General features: G+C 45.0%; 1 protein-coding gene across 2 annotated transcripts in view; it reads right to left on the reverse strand.

Annotated features, from left to right (window-relative positions):
• Positions 1-11,244, reverse strand: part of WASF2 (WASP family member 2) — a 586,462-nt gene extending 575,218 nt beyond the window's left edge. Inside the window, exons 1-2 of one of the 2 annotated variants that reach the window (XM_069622905.1) lie at positions 11,118-11,232; positions 6,017-6,050 (exon numbers count right to left, since the gene is read on the reverse strand). The gene's annotated coding sequence lies outside the window, so the exon portion shown is untranslated. Of the gene's footprint in view, positions 1-6,016; positions 6,051-11,117 lie in introns of both variants that reach the window. The other variant, XM_069622904.1, reaches the window with a different exon arrangement.
• Between the last annotated feature and the right edge of the window lie 213 nt (positions 11,245-11,457).

The raw sequence follows: 11,457 nt of genomic DNA on the forward strand, positions 1-11,457 counted from the left end.
TAACTAAGTGTACTACTAAGGGGTTCAAGGATTGTCTTCTAGGAGCTCCCACTTATCGAAATGAAATAGTTGCGTCCACCGGGACCCGCCAGCACTAATTTGTTACTGCACATACCTCACAAGCTTTATTTAACACTATATTCAAGTCCCAATGTCTTATCTATGTCACCAGGGGTGACTCGGCTGCATACTACTTATCTTCTGCGACTCCCGTCTGGACATCCGGTTCCTGAGGGCGATACTGCATATCCAGCCATTCCATAGCATCCTCCGGAGTCTCAAAAAACAGAGTTTTGTTCTTGTAGAACACTTTCAATTTGGCTGGGTAGAGCAACATGTAACGGTGGCCGGCATCTCTCAACCTTCTTTTCACCGCCCCGTAGTTCATCCCGCTGCACTGTACATGCAAAGTATAATCCGGGTACGCCGTGATTTTTGCCGGCCCCCTTTCGATCGTTCCCCCCTTCTGAAAAAATTCCAGTATCTTCTCTCGATCCCGGTAATTCAGAATCTTTGCGATCAGTGGCCGTGGGAGGGCTCCTGGGAGCGGTCTTCTCATCAAGGCCATATGCGCCCTCTCAACTGCAAACCCCTGGGTCAGTGCTCCACCTGTTATCTCCTGCAGGAACATGGTTTCCACATATTCTGTCGGATTAGGTCCCTCCATTCTTTCCGGCAGACCAACAATGCGAATGTTATTGCATCGGGCGCGTCCTTCTGCCTCCTCCGCCCTTTGTTCCAGGTTGCCCACCCGCTGCACAAGGGCATGGAGCTCCGATCCATGGGCGCCGTGTTCGGGGCCATTTCCTTTTCCAAGTTTCCAGTGCGCTCTGCAATCGTACGCACTTCCTGCCTCAGCAAATTGACTTCCTCCTGGACCGCACCAATTTTGAGGTCCAGGCTCACTTTCAATTCGTTCATTGCCAGGCCCAGTTTAATCTCCCAGGCAACTTCAGGTCTGCTATCGCTGCCAGCACGTCCCGGATCGTGCCCGGTGTTTCCGCTACCGTTTTACTACTGTCCTTGCTTTTGCTCCCCTCTGCGTCCGGGGGCGACTTAGCATAGGTCTCCAGCATGGACTGCATGTTCTTGGGCCTGACAATTTTGGAAGACCTCTTGCTATACAGTCCGGGCAAAAGCTGGCAGCACCACCCCACGTGCAGGGAGTTCACGTGGCGCTAGGTCACTCCTGGCAGTGCAGGGGCCGACTCAGCTATGCCCAGGTGTGTTTTGTTGCTCGCCCCCCACCTTGAATGGGCCGTGTCCGCCCACGCAGTGCAGCACCGCCGGTCTCCGCTACAATCACTCAGTGGCCAGTAGTCATATGCACCCGTTGGTCTAGCGTTCTCGCACCACGGCCCTCTGTCGGCTCCGAGGCCATTCAAGCCACAGTCCAGCCCAAGGTGTTGTCCCCCCAGCTCCTTGGCAGAGGAGGCCGCCTCACAATGTATCTGGGTACCAGCAAATGTCCCAGATCAGCCTCTGCCGTCTTCCGAATGTGGCTCTCAATGAGGTTCCACCATCCTCAGAGTTCGCAGGCCAGGGCGCATGCACTGAATCTCTTCTTGACTCCACCATTCACCGCCGCTGGCTCGTGTGCCGCGGGTATCCCTTCGCACCCCCTTGCCCCTCTCAGGGCCTCATATATGCAGCAATACGTCTCTCGGCCCCTCGGTGTTGTGGTCTGTGCAGCATTCGATGCTCTTTGGGGCAGCCCCCTGGGGCGTGCCTTATCTTCTGTGTGCTAGCTCGCCCCCAGCACTGGCCACCGCACCATCCATGGGCAGCCCAGGCAGCAATGTTGTTGATCGTGTGGGGCATCAGTATTGGGCTGTTGGCTGCCCCTTTAATCTTTCTCTTGCACCACTCATATGTAATGTCTTATCCCCAGCCGTCGTATGTGCTGCTCCTGCCACTCTCCTTCTCTCCAGGCAAAGGGGCCACCGCTATTATGTTGCGGCCAGCCCCGGATGCCCAGCGTAGCGCTTGTTCGTTTGTCAGTGGGGCGCACAGATACAATGTATCTTATTATTCTCCAAGCGCTCGGTCTGTTTGCACTGCGGGCCCGAAACCCGCCGCCGGTTCACTTGTGCTCCTCTAGTTTTTCAGCCGCCGGCGATGCATATGCGTGTACTGACTGCGTGCCTCTGAAGAGGCCGTGCTGTCGCTCCCCTCAGCTCACAGGGCTGATGCACGGTCAATGCAGCACGCTCCGCTCCTCAGCGCTCTAGCAGCGCCGCCGCCCCCACCCCCCTCAAGTCCACGTCTCTGGGCAGGGCACGTCCAGCGATCACAGTTTTCGGCTGGACTCACGGCAGCGCCCCCAAGTATAAGTATCCAAAGATTTCTTTGTCCCTCGCCGCCATTTTGTTTCACCTTTTCAATCCAGCGTTCGTGTTATGAAAACGGTTATAACTTTGTAGCGGTGCATCACCCGTGCACCAGAGCTTCAACGAGTACGCTCCCTGCATTCAGCAACAAGTGTGTTATTTTCCAGCGCTGGCAGGCATCTGCGGCCGCAACTACATCGCGGATCATTACAGGATCACAGGAGCTCCTCCGGAGTACGTCCTCTCACATGGCCATCCAAGCCACACCCCGTTGGTAGCACTTCTTACACCTTAAAAACTGGAATGCCTTCTCACGTGGTAGTGACACGTGCTTCTGTACTCCAAAAACTACTACTCAGAAGCCGTCTACAACCATCGCCATCAAAAGGGAGCCTAGTGATCCCATCATAATGCCTAACAGGAAGAATGCTGCGGGGGACATTCGTGAGTTTTGTTTACCCCTCCTCAAAATAGAGACTAATTCTAGTTTTGGCAGTGGAGCGATGACACATTCTTTCAATGTCAACTGCTGCCTATTTCTTTGCAAAGCATCACCAGATTTTTGAGCTTATTTGCACTTGCTGGCCCTTGCAGTCGTTCAGTGCTTGCAACCTTCCCTCTCCAACCCGACCCTATGTGAATGAGCAGGGGGTTTTGTGGAAAGTGTTCCAGCTATTTTCTTGAATGGGCCTGCCATGTACTTTCCTCATCTTCACTTTCGGGGTCCAGTGCGGCTCCGCCGTTTCACCTCAGCCAATTACAAATACATTACAATGTTGTTTCTAACCTGCATTTGCCATCCACCTGCACCCCAAGAGGGAGTGGAAGGTTCAATGTATGGTGGGTGTCTTCGAATGGTCTGTGTGGGTTCTATGCCTTTCCCCACGCTTGTATTTGTGTAATGTATAAGTAAACATTACATCTAGCTTAGAATTTGTGTTCTCTTTGTTGTAGGTAGAGATGTGTTGTTGCACTCTAACAACTTGTAAGTAAGCAGTGAGCTGCACCTTTGCAAATTAGTATGTTATTTAGTGTGTTGAGAGTAGATTACATTTTAGAGGGCTGCTACAGTTTGTGAGCGGACTCTGGACATTTTGGCGTAATTGTGTGGTCTTGGTGTATTTCATTCAATAACACTTACTACACTTGTTTTCATACTTGGAAAAGCAAAGATACTTGGCGTTTGAGTCTTTATCTGTTCTTTGGGCAGTAACGGTTTTGATCGCGACAGCAGTCATGGCGTCACGTCAGATATCTGGTGAGGAGGCTTTTAATTTACTGATGCAGTCTGGGTCAAAGCAAGGCACAGATCCGGATGTGGAATCAAACAATCTGCTTCCGGGGGTGAGCATGCAGTAGATTTGGGAAGTGAGTTTTCGGTTGAGGGTAGTTCCAGCCCTTCATCTGATGAGGAAGAGAATGAAGGGGTACATTCACCTCGTCTGACACTTTGCACAACAAGTTTACCTGCAAGGTTGAGGGAGCATGCAGGACGTGCCAGGTCATGACATGGCCGATGAGTCGGACTGGGTGCCTACACCAATGGCTCAGCCTGCTGTGCCCCCTTTCACTGGAATATCAGGGTGCACAGAGAATACAGATGGTTTTGAGCCTATTGACTTTTTCAACCATTTTGTGGATGATGGGTTCATTTCAGATGTGGTTGAGCAAACCAATCTGTATGATGAACAGGGGTGCCAATATGAAACCCCATTCCAGAGCACGGTCTGGGGTTCCAACTACAGATGTTCAAATAAAAAAATGTTGGCGTCTCACTCTGCTCATGGGAATAGTGCGTAAAGTGTGTCTCTCACGCTTCTGGTCTACTGAAGCTGCACTTACAAGCCCTATTTTTCCAGCAATAATGAGTAGCGATTGTTTCCTACCACTGCAAAATTTGCTGCATTTCAAAGACAACTCAGCTGCATTACCCATAACTGACCCAAATTGTGAAAAGCCATTCTAAATAATTCAGCCATTTTCAGGAGGTGTATGTTCCTAGCCTAAATATATCCATTGATGAATCATTGGTATTGCTGAAAGGTCTGCTACTGTTCAAGCAGTATATTCTGAGCAAGACGGCATGATATGGGATCAAAGTTTACATGTTGTGTGTGAAAGTACCACTGGGTATGTCTACAACAAGAGTGTACACTGGATAAGAATGGAGCATAAACCCTCCGGGCTGCCAAGCCCATTTAGGGATAGTGAGAGGATTGTTTGGGCTAGTGCCACACCATTGTTCCACAAGGGTCACCATTTGTATATGGACAATTTCTACACAGGAAAACCACTCTTCAAGGAATTGTACAATGTGGGCACACAGGCATGCGTTACAATCCGTAGTAAGCGCAAAGGCTTCCCCAGACAAAGTGTTTGTAAGAAGCTGGACAGGGGAGCATGTATTGCATTGTGGCATGATGTATTGTTGGCAGTAAAATTCTGTAACAGAAGGGATGTGCACATGCTATGTATTATTCATGGTGAAAGTACTTCACTTGTCACTGTGCAAGGGCAGGCTCACCAAGTGCGGACATCCAAGTGTATTCTGGACTACAACAATTACATGGGGGGGTAAAGAGTAGATAAAACAGACCAATTGCTTGAGCCATACCATGCAGCACACAAGTCTTGCATGTGGTATAAGAAGTTGGCAGTACACATTGTGCATGTAGCTACATACAAGGTTAATTTTGTATATGTGGGAAGGTTGGACATGTGTTGTTGCCAGCGTGTTTCGGTGGTTTCCTGGTGGTAAATGTCTCAATATTTTGTTTTCCCCCTACATTTTGGACTTTGCCGGCCTTGTGGGTAATACATTCTAGGGCGATTCGCACAAGTCAGAACTCTTTGGATTCCCACGGGTGTCTTTTCAGAAATGCATGGGTTCCCCGTATACCTTGGTGGCTACAACACCCCAAGCCCAAATCTGTAGGTTGTCCACAAAGCCAAATCCGGTCTTCCACAGGGCGTTTGATGTAATAGTGGTTTAGCAGACCAAGTGGTTTGCCACACAATGATTGTGCCACACATAAGTTTAAAAAAAACACGTTTATGTTTTATACGTTTGATCACATGATGCAACTAAATGTGCAACTCAAGAGTTTTCCATTTGAAATCACAAAGCCCTTTAGTTAACACGCGTTTCGGCTGATCAAGAGCCTTTTTCAAAACAGTTAGGGCAATAAAGCAACTCAATCCTATTTAAATTCATATTCTTGCTCTGATTAAAGGTTAAAGTACATTATTGTTAAACCATTAATGTACCAACCAAAAAAGGAGGGAAAACAAAAAACCCAAGTAAGGGGTTGTGTTTAAAATTTGTTACAGATTGTCCAAAATATTAGGTAGTCAAATAAATCAGATAGTCCCCAGTGCAATAGTAACTAATAATGTCATATGATGCAGGTGGACATAAAACACAAATACAAGAAAAGTCAAAAAGAAAAAATAGAAAAGACGTTTTAGCACAATTTGTCATGTGACTAGTATAATTCAAAGAAATCACTTCTTTAGCTACATTTTTTCCTTAATATCCAATAATGACCATATTTCAGCTTAACATTTACAATGTATATATATATATATTTTAGTAACCAATATAAATATTAATGATGTAGATTTGCAGTCTGACATTTGGCACCATCACAGATATAGCGATAAAGAAACAAGATCATTTCTCTTACCCATCATTTTTGACTGAAAATCCTGGGTAAATCCCTACAGTATGAGAAATATAGGATCGGTTTTTCAGACCACTTTCATGTTTCTCACATTGTTTAAATAAAATTATTCAATCGTCCATATTTATATAATTATAGTATCAATCTTATTCCACTTTTTCAAAAGCACATAGCGCAATTAAAAATACAGGTCCATATGTAATATGTCATACTGTAGAAATTCAAATGCAGTTGAGATGATAAAACGATGGGGCACACTTGTAGTGCTACCTTGAAAATTTTACATTAATATTAATTTTTCGTTTTATCCGCAAGATGGCAGGTGAGACAGTAAAGATGCTCTATTTTTTTTAGCCATGTACAGGTGACGTGTCTGTCCCCAGAATTTTAGGTACCGCGTCCAGGTCACCAAGTGTCATGCTGATCTGGGGTTACACTAATGTTTAATTTCATTTGCTTCAGATTTATTGGATGGGAAAAAAAAAAGTCCATACATATATTTATAAACAAATTTTAGGTACTGCATCCAGGTCATGAAGTTATATGCTGATCCAGTGTTACACTAATGTTTTTGTTCACTTATTTCAGATTTATTGGATGGAAAAGTTATGATGTAATGTTGTAATACAATTGCATTTGTGTGTGTAAAGGGGAGATCGAACACTGCGGTGTGACACATGCGTGTGAGTGGCTAGTATTGTGTGTTGGATTTTTATTTCTTTCTCTGGAATGCACGGATGACTTCCCCCGGATCTAAATTTGGACCCATTGCAGATCTTTCAGCGGCTTTCCCGTTACATTGAATGGCTCCTTTTCTCTACATTGTGGATTACTTCACGTATCCATGAGGGTAACCATCAACCTTATTACTCTTTACCATCAATAGGCTGTGACTTGCAAGATGAATTATAGTCAACTCCGGAGGGTGTGGAATATTCATGGTGGGCTTTTCACCTCTAACGCTCGTTTAGGATATTAATTAACAGAAATATGCAACTTGATCATGTTTCACCGATTGCATGTCTAAATATAAGTGTGATTTATAACAGAGGAGAAGATATAGACATTGTACTTATGAGTTTGGTAAGATCTTTGAACTCCCAAAAATATGACTTTTATATTGGATATAGATGTTTAGTACTTGTAAGAAGCTAAGACTCAGTACTTTAACTATATGATTGTGAATCAATGTTCTCTTTTTCGTTTGAAGAGTCCGTTTATGGCCATTTGAAGAAGAGGAAAAGCATCCTCGAAACGCGTCGCCGATTTTATCGGACTCCATCATCGCTTAAATTATTATTTGATGCTACATTGTTTCTTTTTTTTGTAAAACATTCTTTTGAATTTGAATCATATTCTTTTTATAAAATACCTTTGGTTCATAATAACTGTGCCCAATTCTGATACTAACAAGATTTTATGTTATTAGCCTACTTTTTGTTTATATGACAGTATTGGATTTTTCCAAACATTTGAAAGTGTGCAGGGGACGGGAGGATTCCTAGGTTGAATCCTCTATCTTTTCATTGTCTAGTGTAGGGATTTTGTGCCATGACCCCAGTTCCTCCCCCGCACCTAAAATATTGAAGATTGATTTTGGGTTAACTTTGACAAACTAGGTGTGCACCGCTGTCCAACCTTTTCTTGGATGTGTTTTACAACATGCTGATAAAATGGTTAAACTAGAAGGCGTTTTTGAAATTATCTTTTTCAGAGAACTGTATTAATTGTGTGTGTTGTCATGAATGTGTACTGCACTATACCCAAAATTAAATGGTATAAATACTGCAAAGTACCCGGTTTAAATGAAATCATTTATTATTTAATGTTCTATGACATGTTATAAAGTTATGCATTACTTACATGGATGTTATGTGACTACTAATTATAGTTAGAGGGACCCATGATAAATAGGTATTATTAGCATGTGCCACATTGGGTGGTGGTACAATTGGCCGTAGGATACACAATTGAATATGGTGAATGATGTTGGGATGAGTGTATTGAATAACTATAAAATACTTTGAATGACCATGGGATGTGTGCATTCCATATTGAATGACCACGTGATACATATTGAGTGACAGTGGGAAAATGACCATGGGATATATATATTGAGTGCATTGAATGCAAAAGCAGTATACGGTTGCATGAAGATGTTCCATATTGAATGATATGAAGTGACCCGTGTGTGTGTATATATATATATATATATATATATATATATATATATATATATATATATATCTCATTGAATAGGTCCAAATGAATGGTATTGAACGACCATGCGATACATTGGATATTGAGTGGCCATGGGAAAATGACCATGGGATATATATTTTGAGTGCAGTGAATGCAAAAGCGGTATACAGTTGCATAAAGATGTTCCATATTGAATGACCATGTGATACACTGGATATTGAGTGACCATTGAAAAATGACCATGGGATATATATATTGAGTGCAGTGAATGCAAAAGCGGTATACGGTTGCATAAAGATGTTCCATATTGAATTACTTTTTTTTTAGTGCATTGAATGTTCTTTCAGCATTTCACGGAATCAATGTCCTGTATCTGTGGTTCCTGTTGATGTGGTTAGACAACATCCCACCTATTGTGTTTCTGCATTATTTGTTCTCATTTGTCACTTTCCTATTGGTTCTGTTTGCTTTCCTTTGATGTGAATTGTTGTTTGCTTGTTCCAATGTAAGGGAAGGGGATGTGCGGTATTGGTTTGCATGGCACTAGGCAATGCAAGCTATATAATGCTACAGTGATGTGTAATGGTGTGTCCCTGAGAGTTCCGGGAATGTCAGTTGGGCGCTTCAGGATGGGAGATGCTAACTGAAGGATGCCCATCTTGTGCCTCTCCCCTTTATTTATAGTAATTACCCTTTAACTTAAATAAAACACATATATCTCCTACTTGCTGACTCCTGAGTTATCTCTGCCTCATGACATCATTACCGGACCTCCGACACTAGATGTCTCTATATGGGCGCTGCCTCAACACAAGTTTTTCTGAATAGCAGTAACTTTTTGTCACTTAATTACTACATACCAGTCAGATAGTGGATTGATGGTGTAAATTAGCTTGTACAGACTTTCTTCCCAAATGTCATTGCTTTCTCTCCATCTACCCGATTTGTCATCTCTGTGACCGTATTTGTTTAACACCAAAAAGACCAAGTCACAATCACCAAAGAAACTTCCAAAAAGGCCACTGACGGGTCGGGGGTGGGTGTGTGCTTTGGGGGGGGGGGTCGGGAATATTGTCCTACCTTACCTGTGTAATTATAGTTTAAAAATATGGTACAATTCTCTATAAATCAAAGTATTGATGTCTTGCCTAAAGCACAGTGGAGAGGTGGGAGCGACACAGCTAATACATTTTTGGTTCATCCCGATTTTACTATAAATGTGGTAGCAAGCCCAACACTAGCATAATTAAGGGCAGTGCTTTAAGTGGGGTAAGATATTGAAGGGGGTGGGGCTCATTTGGGGCGTGGCTTCCATGGTAGGCATGGCCTAAAGAGTGCACAAACCATACAGTAAGGTGTGCAAACACATAAATGTATGTAAGCATTTATATATTTGTATGCGTAGCTTACTATGGTTGGTGTACTTTTCAAGCCATCTTTTTTAAACATAGAAATGTGTTGCATATTTCTACGTTTATAAAAAGATGGCTTGAAAAGTACACAATTCAAGACATCTTTTATTAAGCTTTGCCAACGGACAAATACGCCTCGAGCTCGATCACAGAGCCCGAGGCGTCTTTGATCATCTGCGAACCCAGGAGCTCCGTGGTCTAATCTGCAGATTAGAACACGGAGCCTCCCCCCACACCCACCCTATGCCCCCCCCTGGCAGGGGCAGTGACCTGGGGAGGGCAAACAAAGGGACCTTAACTTCCTCTTGTGACCTCCCACGCGAGGGGTGACAAGGGGAAGTTACAGTGACTGAGAAGTGCCAGCCAGCCACAGCGTTGCTGAAACTGCAACTTTCACCGATGCTGTGGCTGGCTGGCAGGCACTTCCGTCAGCTTGCCTGACACTAAAGTGGCGGGAGCATCTCCCGTCGCGGCTACGGACGAGGAGGGAGGGGTGGGGGGGAACCCTGGTCCCCGCCCCCCCCTCTAGAGACTGCCGGGGTCCGGCCCACTTAAAGCCCCGATTAAGGGGGCATGGCTGCTCTATGATGCACGGTCATACTGGAAGCTATTTGTGGGGCAAGGCGCCTCTAGCGTCCACCGTCAGTCAGGAAGGAGGTTTAAAGCAAAGCAATGGAAAGCCATCTATCAATGGGGAGGGGCCATTCGGTATTTCAGAGTAAGTATTTGACAGGCAGCAGCGTGGTGCACCCATCTGTGGGAGAAGTATATGGCTTGAAGTGATAATAGGTTGCCCTATCAGGATCATATAGTAAACGTGTCTGTGTTGCAGGCTCCTTCCTTCCTGGGCCAGTAACAAAAAAAGAAGATACGTAAACAAAAGTGCTCTTCCAGTGCACCGGTAACACGGAAAAACATCTCGACGTTCAGATGGCCCAAAAGATGTTACAGTTAAGGTAACGAACTGAAGGAACACTGCTGTTCACGGAGTTCCTCCCCAAGTGTCCCGAGGAACAGAGCATCAAACCCGGTGCATACTTCCGTTGCCACTATGTAAGCCACTAATTAAACCGAGTACACATGCATTGCTTCTTAGGTAAGCTCACGACACAAGAAAAAAAATAATATTTAAAAAAAGACACCCAAAGGGCTCTGTAACTAGCAGGCCGGCGATTCCATACTTTTCGCTGGAACAGTAATAAGTAAAGTGAAGCCCCAATCAGGAAGAAGTCGTGCAAAGTCTCAGTTCTCGTATATGTGTCAGGAGGTTTGGTCGCGGGCTTCTTATCTGTTAGAAGCCTGGGCTATCTAGCAGAAAGTGGTGCTGCCCCTGTAGTGGGCAGGGCAGCGTCTATTTGGAAGTGTGGGACCAAGCCACACCTGTGGGTGAGTATCTAACAGGAAGTGCCTCCCTAGACTCCTCTTTGACGATCTGTCAGAACATAGCCTGTCCTGGGCGCCGAAGCTCACTCCCTGTATCCCCCCTTTACCTGTTCCTCGGCACCTCTCCTGAACTTTTCTCTTCTTTCTGGACTCGCACGGATCCTGGGACAGATAGCCGATAGGAAGTGTCTGGTTCCCATTCGAGAAACGGACCATACAACGTCCCTCCGCCTTCTCCTCGTCACGTGGGTTGTACGTCCGCACGTCCCCGGTTAGTCACGAGCCTCGAGTTGCTCCCATCAGCACTCGTCATCATTGCTCGAGCGGGAAGAAGGCAGTAATTTGAGATAGTATCGTGGTCCAGAGCTGCCGAATACTGGCATGCTCCCGGGGTGGAGGTTGGGGGACACGGGCATTCCACCGTTTACAGTATACCACTTTACAGTA

Source organism: Ambystoma mexicanum, chromosome 11 (genome assembly GCF_040938575.1).
Source record: "Ambystoma mexicanum isolate Mex_15411 chromosome 11, UKY_AmexF1_1, whole genome shotgun sequence".
Lineage (NCBI taxonomy): Eukaryota > Metazoa > Chordata > Amphibia > Caudata > Ambystomatidae > Ambystoma > Ambystoma mexicanum.